The sequence below is a fragment of the Hemiscyllium ocellatum genome, unplaced genomic scaffold, assembly GCF_020745735.1.
Source record: "Hemiscyllium ocellatum isolate sHemOce1 unplaced genomic scaffold, sHemOce1.pat.X.cur. scaffold_562_pat_ctg1, whole genome shotgun sequence".
Classification (NCBI taxonomy): Eukaryota; Metazoa; Chordata; class Chondrichthyes; order Orectolobiformes; family Hemiscylliidae; genus Hemiscyllium; species Hemiscyllium ocellatum.
Window position 1 is genome coordinate 330,268 of NW_026869118.1, and position 20,355 is coordinate 350,622.

At 46.3% G+C, this 20,355-nt stretch overlaps 1 long non-coding RNA gene across 1 annotated transcript in view; it reads right to left on the reverse strand.

The window, feature by feature from the left end:
• Nucleotides 1-661: 661 nt before the first annotated feature.
• LOC132813953 (uncharacterized) overlaps nucleotides 662-20,355 on the reverse strand; it is a 29,621-nt gene continuing 9,927 nt past the window's right edge. Inside the window, exon 3 of the long non-coding RNA XR_009644234.1 lies at nucleotides 662-729. This is a non-coding gene — a long non-coding RNA (uncharacterized LOC132813953). The remainder of the gene's footprint in view (nucleotides 730-20,355) is intronic.

Sequence of the window (20,355 nt, forward strand, 5' to 3'; positions counted from 1 at the left end):
ATTTTAAAACCAAATTCACAAACCTTGTGTTAAAGACAAATGTTAAATAAAATCCATCAAACCATCCCTCACTGAAACCGGGTGTGGAAGTGCATTCGCCTGGAGAATCCCTGCCCTGCCTACTTCTTCCTAGCCGGGCTCCATGGCTATATACATACAGGAGAGATAGTAGAAGGAGGCCATTCGGCCTTTCAATCCTGCTCCACCATTCAATGGGAAACAGCTGACCATCCAGCTCAGTCTCCTGTTCCTGCTGTGTTCCAATCCCCTTTCATGACTTTACCTCGAAGAACTATATCTAAGTCCTCCTTTGGTTTCACTGCCTTTTGTACCAGTGACGTTGCGGTGTTACTGTGTGGGTGTAGGCAGGGGTAATGTGATGGTGCTGCCTCCTGGAGGATGCACTCAGCATCCCTCACCATCCTGCAGTAACATCAACGGGGTTTCAGCAACTAGATATAGAAACCATTTCCAGGATATGGGCATCACTGGCTCAGCCAGCATTTATTCCCCATCTCTAGTTACCCTTGAGAAGATGGGAGTGAGCTGCTGTCTTGAAACATTCACAGTCCATTTGGCGCAGAGAGACCGACAATGCTGGGAAGGAGAGTGTAGCAGGATTTTGGCCAAGTTATTCTCCATCTTTGGTTCTTCAAATGCTGGTTAACTTAATCACGATCTGCACATGAGTTTGAGATTTCAGTCTGCAAATCTTCACCATCAAGCACCCTGAATAAACAAATATGTACAGGTTAGAAATTCAGAGCAGACAATTCTAGCTTCTCTGGAAATCTTCTTTCCCTTTCTTCTGCAAAAGCTGTAACCCTCCAGCCCACTTACTCTCTCCCACCATTCTGCCTCTGCTGTCCCTAATGTACCCGCCCCCATTCTCATGGAGTTACTGATAAACAGATCCATGTCACCACTTCCTGTCCTGGTTAGACTCTGCACCCTTTCTGGGTTCACTTCCTTTCCCTTCAGTTGCTGCAAGTCAATAATGTAACAGCAGAATGAAACACAAGGAAACAGAAAGGGAGGTGGCAGATCCTGGACAGAAGAGGAACCTTCAGTCTGGGAGAATGGGTCAGATCCTTCTTTGTTTCCCATTGGTCGATTCCCAGCATTATGACAAGTTGGGGATGGAACTTGGGCCCATGTGGGTGTGGTGACCCTTTGACTCCCCCAACCCGTTAATCCTACAAGCTGATTGGTTCCTCCTCCAGCCAATCACAGTGTCAAATGCTTTCCGCTAATTACCCCAAAGCACATGCTCCAAAATCCGCCCATATTCTGTACATGTGCAGTTCTGGGCTTCCCCGCACATGTGTGGTCCCTGCCTCAGGGATTGTGGGAGTTGTAGCCCCCATGAAGCCACTGGAGACATGTTTCTGGATAGTGAATGAAAGGTGTGGGCTGGAGGGTGTTGTGTATAGGATCCCCATTCAGACACACAGGACATGTGGGCTGTCACGGGATTTTACTGAGACATCTGCTTCCACAACCTGATTTCTGACGTAAGGAACATAGATTGCGGGGTGGGGAGGTTAATAAAGGGTAGCAGATTTTAAGCAGATGTAGCTGAGTGGTGAGCACCACTGCCTCACAGCGTCAGGAACCCGGGTTTTATTTCAGCCAGAGGCGACTGTGAGGAGTTTACACGGTCTCACCATATCTGCGTGGGTTTCCTAGGGTGCTCGAGCTTCCTCCCACAGTCCAAAGATGTGTAGGTTATATGAATTGCCCATGCTAAATTTCCCACAGTGTCCATGTATGTGCCGGTTAGGCCATTAGCCAAGGGAAATGCAGGGTTACAGGGACAGGGTGGGTCTGAATGGGATGCTCATCATAGGCTGGTGTGGACTCGATGGATGAATACCCTGTTTCTGCACAATAGGGACTCTATTCTCATGAAGAAGAATGTACCTATCTCAATGTGTTGCAAATCTGTGGCATTCCCTCTTCAAAATGTGGTGGATGCCAGGACAATGAGCAGATTTAATGAAGAGATACAGATGTTGAATTTGCAATGAGATGAAGGGTGAGAGAGAGCAGGTGGGAAAACCCAGCTGAGACCGAGGTGAGCTCAATCATCACCGTATTAAATGGTGGGGCTGGTTCGAAGGGCTGCATTGCCTCTCCTGTGCCCAGTGCTCATCTTCTTACGGTAATAACTGGAAAGCTGCATCCAAAACTCACCACCTTCACCAAAGGAGATTTTGGAAAAAGCAGGCTAGTCAGGTGGATTAGCGTTCCAAACTTAGATAGTGAGGAAGCAAGTGGGAGATAATGATTTTGCAATTTTAAACTGAGGGGAGACAGTGATTTATGGTTTTAGACTGTGAGGACATTCACACCGTCCAGAATACTCTGTTGTGAACATCCATCCTATACTTTAATACGACAATGTAACACAAAACACCCAGGAAACTTCGCCTCACCTCGTAATCTGGTAAAAGACTTCTGATAAATCTGGTTGAACTTAGAACACAGCTGGAAAGCTGGAAGATTAGATCCAATCCAAGATCCAATGCTTAAACAAAGGAGACTACAATAGGATGAGGCAGGAGTTGGCTAATGTAGACTGGAAGCAAAGACTTTACCATGGGAAAGTTGATGGACAACGGGGAATTTTTCGAAGTGCTCAGCGAAAGTATATATCAGTGAAAAGGAAGGACTGTAGGAAAAAGGAGTAATCTGCCATGGGTGGCTCAGGAAATAAGGGAGTCTATCAAATTGTAATAGAAGGCATACAAATTGGCAAAGACTACGGAGAAACTAGGAGATTAGAGAAACTTTAAAGATCAACAGAAAGCTAGATGGGATTGGGGGAGAAAAGTGATGAGTAACTGTCCCCAGGGCCGGAATAGCAGTTTACACTGCTAGAGAGGAACCTATTGTGTGGGGAACATATGGTCTCTGTAATTGTTGAAGCACTTAACTGTCACCATAGAGATAATCCTGATCAAGTTACAAATCACAGCACACTCCAAAAGCTTGTACTTCCAAATAAACCTGCTGGACTATAACCTAGTCTTGTGTGATTTAGAAGTTTGTCCACCCCACCCCAACACCGGCTCCTCAATATCAGAATCCTGATGTACAGCCCCACTGAAACTGAAGTGCCTGTCAGATACTTGAGGGAGCCGCAGGGGTGTATGTTTTAACCACAAAGTGCGAAACTGAACTAGACTTTCTAACTGACCGTTGCCATGGAGATAATACTGAGAGAGACTCTCTATTCAAAGTCCCAAACCACAAAAGGTATAAAGAATGGGAGCTTTACATCGGACAGGTGGGGAGTTACCTGATGCTGCTTGGAGGTGTTCTGCATGTACACTATCCAGGTAACTGCCATGTCTCATCAATAAAGACTCAAAGAAGACCTCTCAGAGTTCTGTACCAAGTTATTCTTATCCAGCAGGGTTTAGGAATGAGTACACCGCAGTCAGTCTTCACAGTGGAGGATACGAAGAACATGCCAGTAATTGATAAGGAGACTGAGGAAGGTGAGGACCATGAAACAACGATTATCACCAAAGCATTAGAGCTGGGCAAGCTAATGGAGCTAAAGGTAGATAAGTCTCTTTGCCCTGATGGAATACATCCCAGGGTGCTCCCAGAGATAGCCGGAGAAATAGTAAATATACTTGGAGTCAGAGTCCTGCAGCAGAGACAGGCCCTTTGGCCCAAACTGGCCCATGCTGACCAGAATGTCCATCCACACTAACCCCATTTCCCTGCACTTGGCCCACCTGCTTCTGACCCTTTCCTATCCATGTATTTGTCCAAATGTCTTTTACCTGTTGTTAATGTACCCACCTCAACCACTTCCACTGGCAGCTCATTCCATATACATACCACCCTCTGTGTAAAACAGTTGCCCCTCAACTTCTCTTTTATTCTTTCCCCTCTAACCTTCAACTGATGCTCTCCAGTCCTTGATTCCCTGGGAAAAAGACTGAATGCATTCACCTTATCCATGCCTCTCATGGTCTTACACACTTCTAGAACAGTACCCACTCAGTTTCCTCTGCTCTAAACAAAAAAAAATCCTCGCTTGTCCAACCTCTCCCTATAACTCAGACCCCTGAGCCCTGACAACATCCTTGTAAATTGTTCTGCACTTTTTACAGTTTAATAACTGAAACCTACACTGCATTCCTCATATTTCCAGTGTTTCCCCACGGCGCTGGAACCGACGTGACAACGCCAATGGATTACAGTCCATGATCGAGAATGAACTCCTTTACAACAATCCCGTTTTCATAGTGTTTCCCATGGTGCAGGTATCCTTGTGTCTTTCTGGTTGTATGGTTAATTAAAGACTTGTCCTTCTACAAAGCAAAGCTGTGGCTTAATTTTTCCTGGGAAACATGCCATGATTTTTCAGACTTCTAAAAACAAACGAACTCTTTCTCCACAGTCACCACCCTAACATGGACTTGGCTGTGTCTCAGTAGTTTTTCCAGTCACACTGAGATTTGGAATATTCGCCCACGGACAGAATACACACCTTTCCTTCCACAGGAAAAGGCCAATGAATATTCAGATCGGCACGGATCAAGTAACTATCAGATCTGAACATGAAGTTCAATTTGAATTTCTCATCCACAAATCCACCCTTTCAGTATCCTACAACTGAGAAAACAACTCACCATATTAATACAGGATGGATCTTTATAAGACAATTATAGTATTAAATTGTAGTTTCATGTTTCCCAAAGTTTTAACTCTCAATCTAACAATTTCTTTCTTCTGTGAACTGAAACCAAACCAACCTCCTCACTCCTTTCCTCCACACCTGGTTCTCACACACTCTGTCCTCTCTTTGAATTCAGTTTCCTAGCTCTTGTCTGCGGACTAAGAACCAAACCAATGAGTCTGATTCTGAGTCCAGCGGAAGGGGGGCGGGGGGCGGGGGGGGCCGGGGAGGTGAGGGGAGTTGTTGGTGAATCCTCTGATGACAACCACCCTGCATACACTGCTTCCTGCACACTCTGGCCAAAACCCGTCTTACTAAAATGAACCAAATTAGAACTCAAATTGCAGGTCCATCCTTGTCACTTTCCACAAAAACCCTGAATCTTCACAAAAAAAGAGTTCTGATAACTTTCTGCAAAATGCTGCACCACTGATAGTCTGATCACATGGCAGGGGGGCCAGGAAAGGGGCCATTCTCCTGGGTCCTGCTCCGGAAGATGCCAATGACAGATTAATCCGATACACCCACAGCCTCCATCCCAGGCACTGACCCGTACTGTGCATATTCCCACAATAGGCCAGCACTGCGTCCATACACTGGTCTCCTCTCCTACAGCACGTGCTCCCGATCATACAGGAGTCCGGGTGATTGACAGCAGCTGCTGCCCAATATATCAGAATCCCTACAGTATGGAAACTGGCCCTTCGGCCAAACAAGTCCATACCGACCCTCCACACAGTAACTTGCACAGGCCCATTCCCCTACCCTATATTTACCCCTGACTAATGTAACTAATATTATGGGCAATTTAAAATGGCCAATTCACCTGTCCTGCACATCTTTGGGATTGTGGGCAGAAACCGGAGCACCCAGAGGAAACCCGCTTAGACACAGGGAGAATGCACAAACTCCGGGTTTGGCTGGAATCAAAACCGGGTACCTGGTGCTGTGAGGCAGCAGTGCTAATCACTGAGCCGTCTCTATGGACGGGAAGGGGCGGAGCTGGAGAACTGGGGTAATGGGATTGTAAACAATGAATGAATGTGGAGGACACTAGGGGATGGACAGGTCAGTGAGGGACAGGAGCAGTGCAGCAGCAGGAGGGGATCCTGGACAAACTGAGCAATGGGAGAGTCTGACAGGAGAGAAACTACAGGAAGGTTCTGTTTAGAGGCTGAGGCAGGGACAGCTGGGAGACAGTATGGCCTGGTGGCTTGGGCAGGTTTTCTAATCAGCCTCTTCAAACATGCTGTTCCTCAACTCTGAGCCCGATCCTCCTGGTCCAGAGGTAAGGACACTGCCACCATTTCCTGGTGGGCAAGGGATACGGGGACCGCCTTTCAAAAAGGAACTCAATTGTGTTGGTGACATTAACAAGACTCAATACACAGTCACTGACAAAATGCTGCCGTACTTGAACTTCATCCCGAATATTAACACCTATAACTGGGTAACGCAGACCCCAATGTACAGAGTTAAATCCTGGATATTAATAACAGCTTTGTGCATGGGAAATCATGTCTCATGAATCTGACTCAGTTTTTTTGAAGAAGTAACAAAGAGGATTGCTGAGGTCAGAGCATGGACATGATCTACATGGACATGATCTACATGGACTTCAGTAAGGCGTTCGACACGGTTCCTCACTGGTCAGCAAGGTTAGATCGTATGGAGTACAGAACTGGCCCAAAAGTAGAACGCAGAGGGTGCTTTTCAGGCTGGAGGCCTGTGACCAGTGGAGTGTCACAAGGATCGGTGCTGGATCCACTACTTTTCGCCATTTATATCCATGATTTGGATGTGAACATAAGTATTGTAAGTAAGTTTGCGGATGACACCAAAATGGGAGGTGTGGTAGACAGGGAAAAAGATTACCTCAGAGTGCAAGGGGATCTAGATCAGATGGGTGATGGGCTGAGGAGTTCAGTTTAGAAAAATGTGAGGTGCTGCATTTTGGAAAAGCAAACTTTAGCAGGCCTTTACAGTTAATAGTAAGTTCCTGGGGAGTGCTGCTAAACAAAGAGCCCTTGGGAGTGCAGGTTCATAGTTCCTTGACAGTAGAGTAGCAAGTAAATCGAATAGTGAAGGCGGCGGTTGGCCGGCTTGTCTTTATTGGTCAGAGCATTGAGTATAGGGGTTGGGAGGTCATATTGCGGCTGTACTGGACATTGATTCGGCAACTTTTGCAATATTCCATCAAATTCTGTTCTCCTTCCTATCATGTTTAAGAACATCCATCTGAAAGAGGTCAGAAAAGAAGTATAGCATGTTGCCAGGGTTGGATAGGCTGTTTTCTCTGGAGCTTCAGAGGCTAGACAGTGATCTAAAAGAGATTTTAAAAATCAGGCCGGGCATGGATAGGGTAAATAGACAAGATATTTTCCCTCCAGTGGGGGAGTACAGAACTAGGGGTTTGGGAGGGAGGGTAGGCAGACAGGGAGTGGGTGGATTGGCAGGGGTGGGACAGCAATGGGTAGGGAAAGAGAGGGGGGATAGAGAGGGGTGGCACAGAAACAGGTGGGGACAGAAAGTAGGATTAGAGGGAGGGGAACAGAGGGTGCGACTGATGGTTGGGGGGGGAGAGACGCGGTGGGCGACTGACAGGAGGGGGCAACCGACAGGGGGGGGGTGCGACTGACAGGAGAGGGGCAACCCACTGGAGGGGGCAAACGACAGAGAGGAGGGACAGACCGAGGGGGCAACAAATGGGGGATCAGACCGACAGAGGGGAGGACGACCCATGAGGGGGTGGGGCGACGACAAAGAGGGGGGGAACAGACAGAGCGGGGGGGGGGAGACGGGGAGGAAGATGGAGAGTTATTTTATAGATCTACAACTCAACCCTGTTTGTGTTTTGTCCTCCTCACCTTAATTCCCTCTGAAGGGCTCAGAACAACTGCATAGTTCCTGGAAAGTTTCAGGGAGATCAGGTGCTGAACATGGAATTTGGGACACTAACATTGAATGGAATGTGCTGGTCAATAAATGGACTCTGGTTCGACTCCACTGTCTGTGTGGTGTTTGCACATTCTCCCTGTGTGTCTGCGTGGGCTTCCTCTGGGTGCTCTTAATTTCCTCCCACAAATCCAAAGCCATGCAGGTTAGGTGGATTAGCTTTGGGTAATGGTAGGTTACAGAGTTAGGGTGGAATGCTGTTCCGATGGTTGGTATGGTCTCATGGGGCGAAAGGCCTGCTTCCACACTGCAGGGATTCTGTCACTGAGTATAGGGGTTAGGAGGTCACGTTGTGGCTGAGTAGGGCATTGGTCAGGCCAGTGTTAGAATACTGCATTCAATTGTAGTCTCCCTGATTTCAGAAAGATGTTACCAGTATATGACTCAACCTCTTAATGGCAAGTTCTTGGGAAGTATTGACAAACAAACAGACCGTGCAGTGTAGGTTAATAGTTCCTTGAAAGTGTAGTTGAAGGTAGACAGGTCGGTGAAGGTGGTGTGCGGTATGCTAGCTGTTATTGGGCAGTGCATTGAGTACAGGAGCTGGGAGATCATGTTTCGGTTGTACAGTTTATTGGCTTGGCCACTTTTGGAATGCCCGCTGCTTTCAATTCCAGTCTCCCTGCTATAGGAAAGATGTTGGGAAACTTGAAAGAGTTCAGAAAAGATTTACAAGGGTGTTGCCAGATTGGAACATTTGAACCATAGGGAGAGTGTGAATAAGCTGAGGCTATTTCCCTGCAGCACTGGACACGTTAGGTGGCTTTAATCGAACTTTATCAAATTATGAGGATCAATGATAGGGTGACTAGTCATGGTTTCTTTTTTCCCAGGGTAGGGGAATCCAAACGAAAACGTAAATCTTTTTTCCAAGGTGGAAATGACAAATTCTAGAGCCACACATTTAAGAGAGGGAGCAAGTTTAAAGGCTATGAAAACCGGAACTGCAGATGTTGTAAACCAGGAAGAGAAACAGAAGCTTCTGGAAACGCTCAGCAGGTCTAGCAGCATCTGTGAAGAGAAATCAGCGATAACCTTTCTGAGGGTGACCAGACCTGAAACTTTAACTGATTTTTTTCACAGATGCTGCATGACCTGCTGAGCATTTCCAACAACATCTGTGCAAGTTTAAAGGGAGTTGTGTCAGACAAGTGTCTTGTGCAGAAGGTGGTCAGTGACTAGAATGTATTCTCTTGGGAGATGGGAAAAGCAGAAACAATCACAGTTTAAGAGGCATTCGGACAGACACATAAGCAGGCATAGGTTATCAGGGATATGGATCATGTTACAGGCAGATGGAATTAGTTTGGGATGGCATTATGATCTGCACAGACACGATGGGCTGATTACTCTGGTGCTGTAACTGTTATGTTTTCCAGGGGTTAGAATGTTTTTTGAAGTAACAAAAATGATTGATGAGGGCAGACTGGTCGACATGATCAACGTGGACTTTAGTAAGGCATTCGGCAAGCTTTCTCATGGAGACTGGTTAGCAAGGTTAGATCTCATGGAATAAAGCAGAAACCAGCTATTTGAGTACAGAACTGGCTCAAAAGTAGAAGACAGAGAGTGGTGGCGGAGGGATGCTTTTCAGACAGGAGGCCTGTGGAGTGTCACAAGGATTGGTGCTGTATCTATTATTTTCCGTCATTTATATCAATGATTTGAATGTAAACACAGGAGGTATTAGTAATTTTGCAGATGACGCCAAAATTGGAGGTTTAGTGGACAGTGAAAAAGATGACCAAGGCTGCAATGTTTCCTGTAGGTGTCACCATTTCAGATGCTGCCCGACCTGCTGGGGATCTCCAGCACTTCTTGGGTTTGTTGCAGATTCCCACCATTTTGCTGAAGCACTGGAGACAGAGAGCTGTACAGCTCCAGATTTTGTTGACTCTGATTCCTGGGATGTCAGGACTGATGGATGAAGAGGGACTCAATCCTCGTTTAATCCTCCTTTCCTTTGGTTTTCGGAGCCGCTGACTACATCACTAATATTCTACCTCCCACTCTCTGTCCTGAATCTGACCCATCTAACCTGACACTTTAGCTCCCACCCCCCTGCCAGACTAGTTAATACCTCACCAATGGAACTGGCAATAGCGCCACCCCCTCCCCAGGAGATTTGACCCAGCTCTGCCCAGGGGTAACCGGTCAGGCTGGTACAGTTCCCACCTAACCCAGAAACGCTCCCAATGCCTGAAGAATCTAAACCCTTCCATGGTACACCATTTCTCCAGCCACATATCCGGCTGATCTACCCTCTTATTCCTGCTCTCACTAGCACATGGCACTGGGAGCAAGTCTGACATCATTTCATTTCAGGAGCTGCATTATAATGTGTCCCTGCTCTCCCAATATCCAGCTTTCAAACACTCATCCCTTTGTTTCATGCTGTCGTTGGTATTGATGTGTTCTCCAACCACGGGCTGTTTACCCTCCAGCTCCAGAATGTCCTGTAGCTGCACCATGATATCGCGGATCCTATCACCAGGGAGATAACATACCATCCTGGTTTCATGGCTGTGGCCATAGAAGTGCCTGTCTGTATCACTGACTATTGAATCCCCTGTCACTATCTTTCTTCCCGTTCTGGGCAGCAGAGCTATCTACGGTGTCATGAAATTGGCTGTTGCTGATTGCCTCTGAGACCAACACATACGCACACACACACGAATCCCAAGCGGTATACAGTATCTGTTTGGGAAGGGGAATAACCACTGGGAACTCCTGCACTTCCTTCCTGAGCCTTTTACTTGATCTGATGGTCCCCCATTCCCTTTCTGCCTGTGTAACCCTCACCTGCAGTGTGACTAACTCACTGAACATGCTGTCCATAACATTCTCAGTATTGCAGATGCTCCACAGTGAGTCCACTCACAGCTCCAGGTCTGAAAAGCAGTTTCCCAGTAGCTGCTGATGGGCACATTTCCTGCACACATAGCCCGTCAGGGACACTGGAAACATCCCTAATTTTCCCACATTGTACAAGATGAGCACACCATGGGTCTGAGGGCTCCTGTCACACAGGCTCTCTAGATTCAGCTAGTTACTCCCATTTAGAGAATTTAAATGAGCGAGCAATCTTCCTACCCTTCAAACATTGTAATCAAAATCCCGTATTCTTTACTTAAGTTGATACGTTATACCTTAAAAACTGTTACAAAATTTCCACAGGTATCGCTTACAAACTGGCTGTTCCCTTTGGGACCAAGTGAATTTCTGAATGGGCTGAAACAAAACGGAGTTTCAGCTTCACATTCTCCCTGTCCCACCTCGCTCTGTTTACACCCAACTCCAAAATACTCATTGAGCCAAGCAGCCCTCACAGTGCAGCCCTGTCATTGTCATTGTCTGCTCACCCCTACACTGCCCTCAGCCTCCTGTACGGTTCCAATACATCTCAATGGGAGCTCAGGACAGCATCTCATCTTTCAATTCAATCCTTTGTAGCCCCAGAGTCAACATGGACCTCAGCAGTTTCTGGATGAACAGACAGTTGTTAGAATCTGGAACATTCCACCTAAAACGGTACTGGAATTTGTGTTTATAAGGAGCTGCAGGGAATTGAAAATAAGGAGTTTACAGGTTAGCATCATGAAGTGGGTGATTGGGACTAAATCTGACAGTCCCTACAAAGAGACGAAGTGCAATCTGGACAAATCTATGCTCCCCCTCAGACCAAAACAGACCCTGAGCTTCCAGTTGCCTGCCACTTTAACACACGAGCCCGTTCCCTGGCCAACATCTGTCTCATTCTTAATGCAGTGTTCCAGGGAAGCTTGATGCAGAACACTCCAGAACATACCAAATGGCCCTGTATTTCAAGGACTGCAATTTCCCCTCCCATGTGGTCAACAATACCCTTCAGTGTATCTCCACCACTTCCTGCACCTCTGCTCTTGAACCCCACCCCTCCAACCGCAGCAAGGATAGAACCCCCAAGTCCTCGCTTTTCAGCCAGATACAACACATCATCCTCTGCCATTTCCACCACCGACAATCCGACCACACCAGAGATATCTTTCCCTCCACACCCCTTTCAGCATTCCTCAGAGACCATTCCCTGTGACTTCCGCATTAGATCCATGCTCCCCACCAACCCATCCTCCACTCCCAACACCTTTGCCTGCCATTGCAAGAGGTGTGAAACCTGTGGCCACACCTTCCCCTCACCTCCATCCAAGACACCAGAGGTCCCTTCCACATCCAGCAGAGATTTTCCTGTACATTGAATAACCTCATCTATTGTGTTCATTGCTCTCTACAATGGGGAGACAGGACGCCAACTTGCAGAATGTTTCAGGGAACCTTTCTGGGAGACGTGCACCAATCAACCCCACTGTCCTGTGGTCAACCATTTCTACAACCCACCCTCTCACTCTGCCAAGGACATGCATGTCCTGGGCCACCTCCACCACAAAATCCTAGCTACATGACTCCTGGAGCAAGAATACCTCATCTTCTACCTTGGGACCCTTTAAGTACAGAATCAATGTTTCATCATTTCCCCTCCCCCCACCATATCCCAGATCCAGCCCTCCAACTCAGCACCACCCTCTTGAACAGTCCCACCTGTCCATCTTCCTTCTTAATTACCCACTCCACCCTCTCACCATTACCCTCCACCAGCATCTTCCTATCGCTTCCCAACTACCTTCTCGCCAGCCCCACACACACATCCTATTATCTGTCAACCCTCTTCCCCACTCAGAATCCTGCTGAAGGGCTCAGGCCCAATATGTCAATTCTCCTGCTCCTTGGATACTGTCTGACCGGCTGTACTTCTCCTGCGCCAAACTTTAACGTAAGCTGGAAGAACAAACCTCATTTTGTACTTGGGGGACCCTTCAGGCCTCTGACCTTAAAACTGAATTCATTAATTTTAGGTCCTAAGTCTCCCACGTCCTTGCGCCCTAGTGCCCCACCCCACACACCAGGCCTTGTTATTACATAGCCTGCCATTACACATTACCTATGGTTAGTCACTAACAGTCTCCATTAACATCTATTCACTCTCCCCAGCCAGATCATTATTCATTCCTTTGTCCAATTGCTGCTATATCTCTTTTTGGACTATATCACCACCTATCATTTACTCCTTAACCCCTACCTTCTGCATATAAACTGACATTTTTTCTCAGTGACATCAGTTCTGAGGAAGGGTCAGCGGATCCAAAATGTTAACTCTGATTTCTCTTCACAGATGCTGCCAGACCTGCTGAGCTTTTCCAGTACCTTCTGGTTGTTGTTTCTGATTTAAGCATCCACAGTTCTTTTGGTTTTCATTTACTGGGAGTTTCTAATTCAGGTCTAGCAGCCTACATCATGAGTTTATAAACTCTCCCAGTCCACACTAACTCCATTTCTCTCCCACTCCCTTCACACTCACTGGGTCTCTTCCCAACCCCTGCCCAGTGACACTGCACGTGCACAGCTCATGGTCACATGCTGGCCTGTTGGCAACACCCCTCATTCACTCCCATTGGCTGGAGGATTACATCTAGTCTCCTATTGGTCTGAAGCTGCCGTCAATCAGCCAGGCCCCATTGTGACATGAGTGGTGGGATCCTCCCAGGAGTGTGGGAGGCTGAGGGGTAACCTCAGAGACGTTTATAAAATCATGGGAGGCATTGATGAGATAAATAGACAAGGTCTTTTCCCTGGGGTGGGGGAGTCCAGAACTAGAGAGCATAGGTTTAAGGTGAGAGGGGAAAGATATAAAAGGGACCCAAGAGACTACTTTTTTCATGTAGAGATGGTGCGTGTATGGAAGCTACTGTCATGGGAAGTGGTGGCAGCTAGTACAGTTACACCATTTGAAAGGCATCTGGATGTGTATGAATAGGAAGGGTGTAGAGGCATATGAGCCAACTGCTGCCATATCGTACTAGATTAGGATAGGATATCTGGTCGGCACGGACGAGTTCGACTGAAGGGTCTGTTTCCGTGCTGTATATGTCTGTGGCTCTGCCCTGGGATGAGCTTCATCATTCACAGTGAATGGGGCAGTATCACAGAGCACAGGGGTTGGGGGCTATTCAGCCCATTGCGGCTATACTCTCTCCCTCTGGACATGCTGCCAATCTGCCCTTCCTCCCCTCCCATTTACCCGTAGCACTCCAAATTTATCCTCAAATAGTTAAATTCCGAGATGTACAGCACAGAAACAGATCATTCAATCCAACTCATCCATGCTACCCATTTATCCCAAATTAATCTTGTCCCATTTGCCAGCACTTTGCCCATATCCTTCTAAACTTTTCTTAATCACGTACCCAGTCAGATGCCTTTCAAATGTTGTAATTGTACCAGCCTCCACACTTCCTCTGGCAGCTCATTCCATATTCAGCTTGAAAACATTGCCCCTAAGATCCCTTTAAAATCTCTTGCCTCACACCTTAGGCTTGTGCCCTCTAGTTTTGTACTCACTTAACCTTGGGAAAAGACCCTGGTTGTTCACCCTATCCATGTCCTTCACGATTTTATGTACCTCGAAGGTCATCTCTCAGCATCCGATGCTCCAGGGAAAACAGCCCCAGCCTATTCAGCCTCTCCCTATAGCTCAAATCCTCAACCCTGGCAACACTTTTGCACATCTTTTCAGAATCCTTTCATGTTCTGTAATATCACTCCTACAGCAGGGAGACCAGGACTGAAAGCAGAATTCCAGATGTGGCTGAATCAATGTCCTGTAGAGCTGCAAAACAATGTCCCAACTCCAATACTCAATGCACTGACCAAGTACACCAAACGCCTCCTTCACTACCCTGCCTATCCATGATTCCACTTTCAAAGAACTATCAACCTGCACGACAAGGTCTCTTTGTTCAACAACACTCCCCAGGACCTTCCCATTAAATGTATAAGTCCTGCCCTGATTTGTTTTTTCAAAATGCAGCACCTCACATTTATCTGAATTCACTCCAACTGCCACTCCCCAGCCCATTGATTGAAGTCCCATTGTACTCTGAGGTAACCTTCTTCACGATCCACTTCCTCCAGATCCAATTTGGTGTCTATGTAAAGTCACGAACCATAGGAATCATTGATATAAATGATGAAAAGCAGTGAACCCTGCACCGATCCTTACACCATATTGCTCATCACAGGCTTCCAGTCCGAAAGGCAACCCTTCACCACTACCCTCTGTCTCCAACCTTACAGCCAATTTTATATCCAAATAGCTAGTTCTTCCACCTTGAATGTCTTTCTGAAGTCCAAGTTAGTGATTTCCATACACAAAGCCATGCTGACTGTCCCTAATCATTTCTTACCTTTCCAATTACATCTAAATCCTATCCCTGAGAAGCCCTTCCAACAACTTGCCTGACTCCAGGCTCACCAGTGTATTGTTCCCTGACCTTTCCTCATCACCTTTCTCAAATAATGGCGCCAGTCTTCCAGCACCTCGGTGATACAAATATCTCAGCGAGGGACCCAACTATCACTTCCCTAGCTTCCCACAAAGTTCTGGGATTCACCTGATCATGTATCAGGGATTTATCAATCTTGATGCATTATACAAGTTCCAGTGCCTCCTAACTTATATGGACACTTGTCAAGTTATCCCTATTTATTTCTCCAAACTCTCTCACTTCCATATCCTCCTTCAGTAAAAGCGGACATGAAATACGCAGATAGTATCTCTCCTGCCTCCTGCAGATCCATAGACAATTTTGTTGATCTTTGAGGGTCCCTATTCTCTGCCTGGTTACTCTTTTGTCCTTAGTGTATTTCTAGAATCTCTTTGGATTTTCCCCAAACCCATTTCACAAAGCTCTCTCGTCCCCTTTTTGCCCTCTTAGTTTCCCTCGAGTATACTCCTACTGCCCCTATATACCTCTAGGTATTCACACAAACCCAGCTGTCTGGACTTGCTATATCCCTCCTTCATTTTCTTGACCAGAGCCACAATTCCTCTTGACAGCAGCATTCCTTACACCTCCCAGCCTCGGCCTTAACAGGAACATACTGTCTATATACTCATTGTCGCAGGCCTATGGGGGCAATGGCAGATGAAGACAGAGAAACAATCAATCATTCTCAGTAAAGAGGCAGTGCTGGGAAAGATACCAGCCGAAAGGTAGATGGGTCTCCTGGCCGTGATGGAATGCATCCCCGGGGACTGTAAGGAATGGCAGTGGGTAAATAGCAAATACACTCGTGATAATTCACTAAAATTTGCTGACTCTGGGACGGTTCTAACAGATTGGAAAGCTGCAAATGTGATGCCAATATTTTAAAATGGACGTGTCAGCATAACTTCTGTAGTGGGGAAAATGTCTGATCTCTCAAGAAAGAAATAGTGAGCTATGTGGATAGAAATTGTCTCATCGAGCAGACACAGCATGGATTCATGAAAAGTGGACGACACTAAGATGAGTGGTAGAGCAATGTGTGCAGAGGCCACTGTCAGTCTGCACAGGGATACAGAGAGGTTAATTGAGTGGTTAAGGGTCTGGCAGATGGAGGACAATGTTGGGATATGTGAGGTCATCCATTTTGGTCGGACTAACAGCAAACTGGATGATGAAATGGTGAAAACATGCAGCAGGCTGCTGTACAGAGGGAGCTGGGTGTCCTTGTGCATGAATCACAGGAAGTTGGTTTGCAGGTACAGCAGGTAATTAAGGCAGTGAAAGGAATATTGTCCTTCATTGCTAGAGGGATGGTTATGCTGCAGCTGTACAGGGGGCTGGGGAGGCCACACCTGGAGTACTGTGTACAGGTTTTCGTCCCCTACTTCAGGAAGGATGTAATGGCGCTGGAGGGGGTGCAGAGCAGGGTCACTAGTTTGAGTCTGGAGTTGAAAGGGTTGCCTTCTGAGCAGAGATTGACAAAACTGGCATGATCCTCATTGGAATTTAGAACAATGGGAGATTGTATAGGAAAAATATAAAATTATGAAAGGAGTAGATAAGATAGAAGCAGGGAGGTCATTTCCACTGTGGACTGGACAAACTATGGTGCATAGCGACAAAATAAGGGGGTATCAGATTTAGGACTGAGTTCAGGAGAAACTTCTTCAGCTAAAGGGTTGTGAATCTGTGGAATTCCCAGCTGATTGAAACAGTTGAGACTTTCATCTTGAATGTCTTTAGGTCAAAATGTAGATTTACGAACAGGAAAGGAATTAAAGGTTATGGGAGAGAGCAGTAAAGTGGAGCTGAGATCAGCCCTGATCTTATTGAATGGCAGAGCAGGCTGGAGGGGCCAGAAGGCCTCCTCCTGCTCCTATTCCTTATGTTACGTTCCCACTTTTCAGCCGTCCCTTTACCTGGGAATAGCAAAGAAGTATTGAAAGATTTTATCTTGTTCAATCACAATGCACCTTTATCCAATTTAGAACAGCAACTTTTAGATCTGGTCTATTCTTTTTTGGAACTATTTTAAAACTATTATAATTATCAGAGAATCCAGACAGTGGGGAAGCAGGTCATTCAGCCCATCACATCCGCACTGACCCTCAGAGACTCCCACCCTACCCATGTAATGCTGCCTTTCCCATGGATAATCCACCCAACCTGCACATCCCTGAACACTGTGGGTAATTCAGCCTGGATAATCCACCAACCTGCACATCCCTGAACACTGTGGGTAATTCAGCCTGGATAATCCACCCAACCTGCACATCCCTGAACACTGTGGGTAATTCAGCCTGGATAATCCACCCAACCTGCACATCCCTGAACACTGTGGGTAATTCAGCCTGGATAATCCATCCAACCTGCACATCCCTGAACACTGTGGGTAATTCAGCCTGGATAATCCATCCAACCTGCACATCCCTGAACACTGTGGGTAATTCAGCCTGGATAATCCACCTAACCTGCACATCCCTGAACACTGTGGGTAATTCAGCCTGGATAATCCACCTAACCTGCACATCCCTGAACACTGTGGGTAATTCAGCCTGGATAATCCACCTAACCTGCACATCCCTGAACACTGTGGGTAATTCAGCCTGGATAATCCACCTAACCTGCACACCCCTGAACACTGTGGGTAATTCAGCCTGGATAATCCACCCAACCTGCACATCTTTACATAGTGGGAGGAAACCAGAGCAATCAGATGAAACACACGCAGATATTAACAATAAGGTGATCAATCCTTTCTTATTTCCCAGTTCCGTCCAAATAATTTCACTGAACTTACTCCCATGAATATCGTCCCCAAGCACAACTCTAATGCTATCCCTAACCAAAAACACCACTCGTCCTCCTCTCTTGTCCCCCTTTCTATCCTTCCTATAGCATCTATACCCTGGAACATACAGCTGCCAGTCACATCCATCCCTGAGTCATATTTCTATAATACCGATGATATCCCAGTCCCATGTTCAAACCATAACCTGAGCGCATCTGCCTTCCCTGTCAGGCCTCTTGCATTGAAGTAAATGCAGTGTAACTGCTCGGTTCTACCGCGTTCTGCCTTGACTGTTTGATTTCTGAACTGTACCAGCCTCAGACTTACCTCCTTTCTCACTATCTCTTTAGGTTTACCCCCACTCCCTCACTGGTTTAATGCCTCCCGAGTAGTACTAGCAAATCTCCCTGCCTGGATATTAGTCACCTTCCAATTCAGGGACAATCCATCCTTCTTATTCAAGTCACTTCTACTCCAGAGGAGAATTCAATGACCAAAAGATGTGAATCCTTCTGCCCTACACCAGATCTTTAGCCAATCATTCATCTCCTCCATCCTGCTATTCCTACTCTCACTAGCATGTAGCATTGGGAGTAATTCAGATATTACGACCGAGTATCTACTTTTTTATATTCCAGGCTAATTTGCTATATTCTCTCATCAGGACCTATCTTTTTCTCTTCCTGTGTCATTGGTACCAATGTCCAATGACCTCCCACTGGTTATTCTACCCTTTAAAGAATATTCTGCCACCAATCTTTTCTGAACCTTTCAAGTTCCACAACATCCTTCTGATAGGTGGAGAACAGAATTGCACTCAATATTGTAAGAGTGGCCAAACCAATGTCCTGTACAGCCACAACATGACTGCCCAACTCCTGTACTCACTGCTCTGACCAATAATGTAAATCATACCAATCACCTTCACTATCCTATCCACCTGCGACTCTACTTTCAAGGAATTATGAACCTGCACTGTAAGGAAACTTTGCTCAGTAACACTCCCTCGGACCTGACCATTAAGTCTATCAGTCCTGCTAGGCTTTGCTTTTCCAAAAAGCAGCACCTCACATTTATCTAAATTAAACTCCATCTGCCACTCCTCAGCCCATTTCCCCATCTGATCAAGATCCCATTGAAACCTGAGGTACCCTTCTTCACTGCCCACTACACCTCCAATTTTGGTGTCACCTGGAAACTTACTAACAATACCTCCTATGTTCACATCCAAATCATTTATGTAAATGATGAGAAGTAGTGGACCCAGCACCGACCCTTGTGGCACTCCAGTGGTCACAGTCCTCCAGTCCGAAAAACAACCTTCTACCACCACCCTCTGTCTTCTACCTTTGAGGCAGTTCTATATTCCAAATGGCTAGTTCTCCTGGTATGGTGAGATCTCATCTTGCTAACTAGTCTTCCATGGCGAACCTTGTCGAACGCCTTACTGAAGTCCATATAGATCCCATCTACCGCTCTGCCCTCAAAAATCCACTTTCTTACTTCTTCATAAAACAGCTCAGTCAAGTAAGTGACATGATTTCCCGCACACAAAGCCATGCTGACTATCCCTAATCAGTCCTTGCTTTTCCAAATACATGCAAATCCAGTCCCTCAGGGTTCCCTCCAACAACTTGTCTGGCACCAACATCAGGCTCACAGGTCTGTAGTTCCCGGGCTTGTCCAAACCGCCTTCATTAAACAGTTTCATCATATTAACCAACCCCCAGTCTTCTGGCACCTCAGCTGTGACTATCGCTGATACAAAAATCTCAGCAAGGGGCCCAGCAATCACTTCCCTAGCTTCCTACAGAATTTTAGGACACACCTGATGAAATCCTGGGCATTTATCCACCTTTCTGCGTTCCAAGACATCCAGTACCACCTTCGCTGTAATATGGACATTTTTCAAGGTGTCACCATCGATTTCCAACATTCTATATCTTCCATATCCTTCTCCACAGTAAATGCTGATGCAAAATACTTGTTTAGTATCCCCTCCCCACCCCATCGCCTGCAGATCCACACACAGGCTGCCTTGCTGATCCTTGAGGAGCCCTATTCTGTCTCTAGTAACCCATTTGCTCTTAATGTATTTATAAAAACCCTTTGGATTGTCCTTACCCTATTCGCCAAAGCTGTGTCCTGTCCCCTTTTTGCCTTACTGATTTTCCTCTTAAGTATACTTCTATTGCCTTTATACTAGAAGGATGTTCTGGATTGGAATAAATGCCAAATATTTCATCTTGATAAAAGGGCAGGACTTACACTGATTAAAAGTCGGGCCTTGCATAGTGATATAGAACAAAGAGACCTCGGGGTTCAGATCTTTGCAGTTTATGTCACATGTAGACAGGGTTGTTCAGAAGATGTATAGCACACTTGCCTTCATTGCTCACACCTTTGAGTATAGGAGTTGGGACATTACATTGAGGTTGTACAGGATGTTGGTGAGGCCTCTTCTGGAATACTGTGCTCAGTTCAGGTTGTGCTGTTATAGGACAGATGTTATTAAGTCGGAGCGGGTTCAGAAGAGATTTACCAGG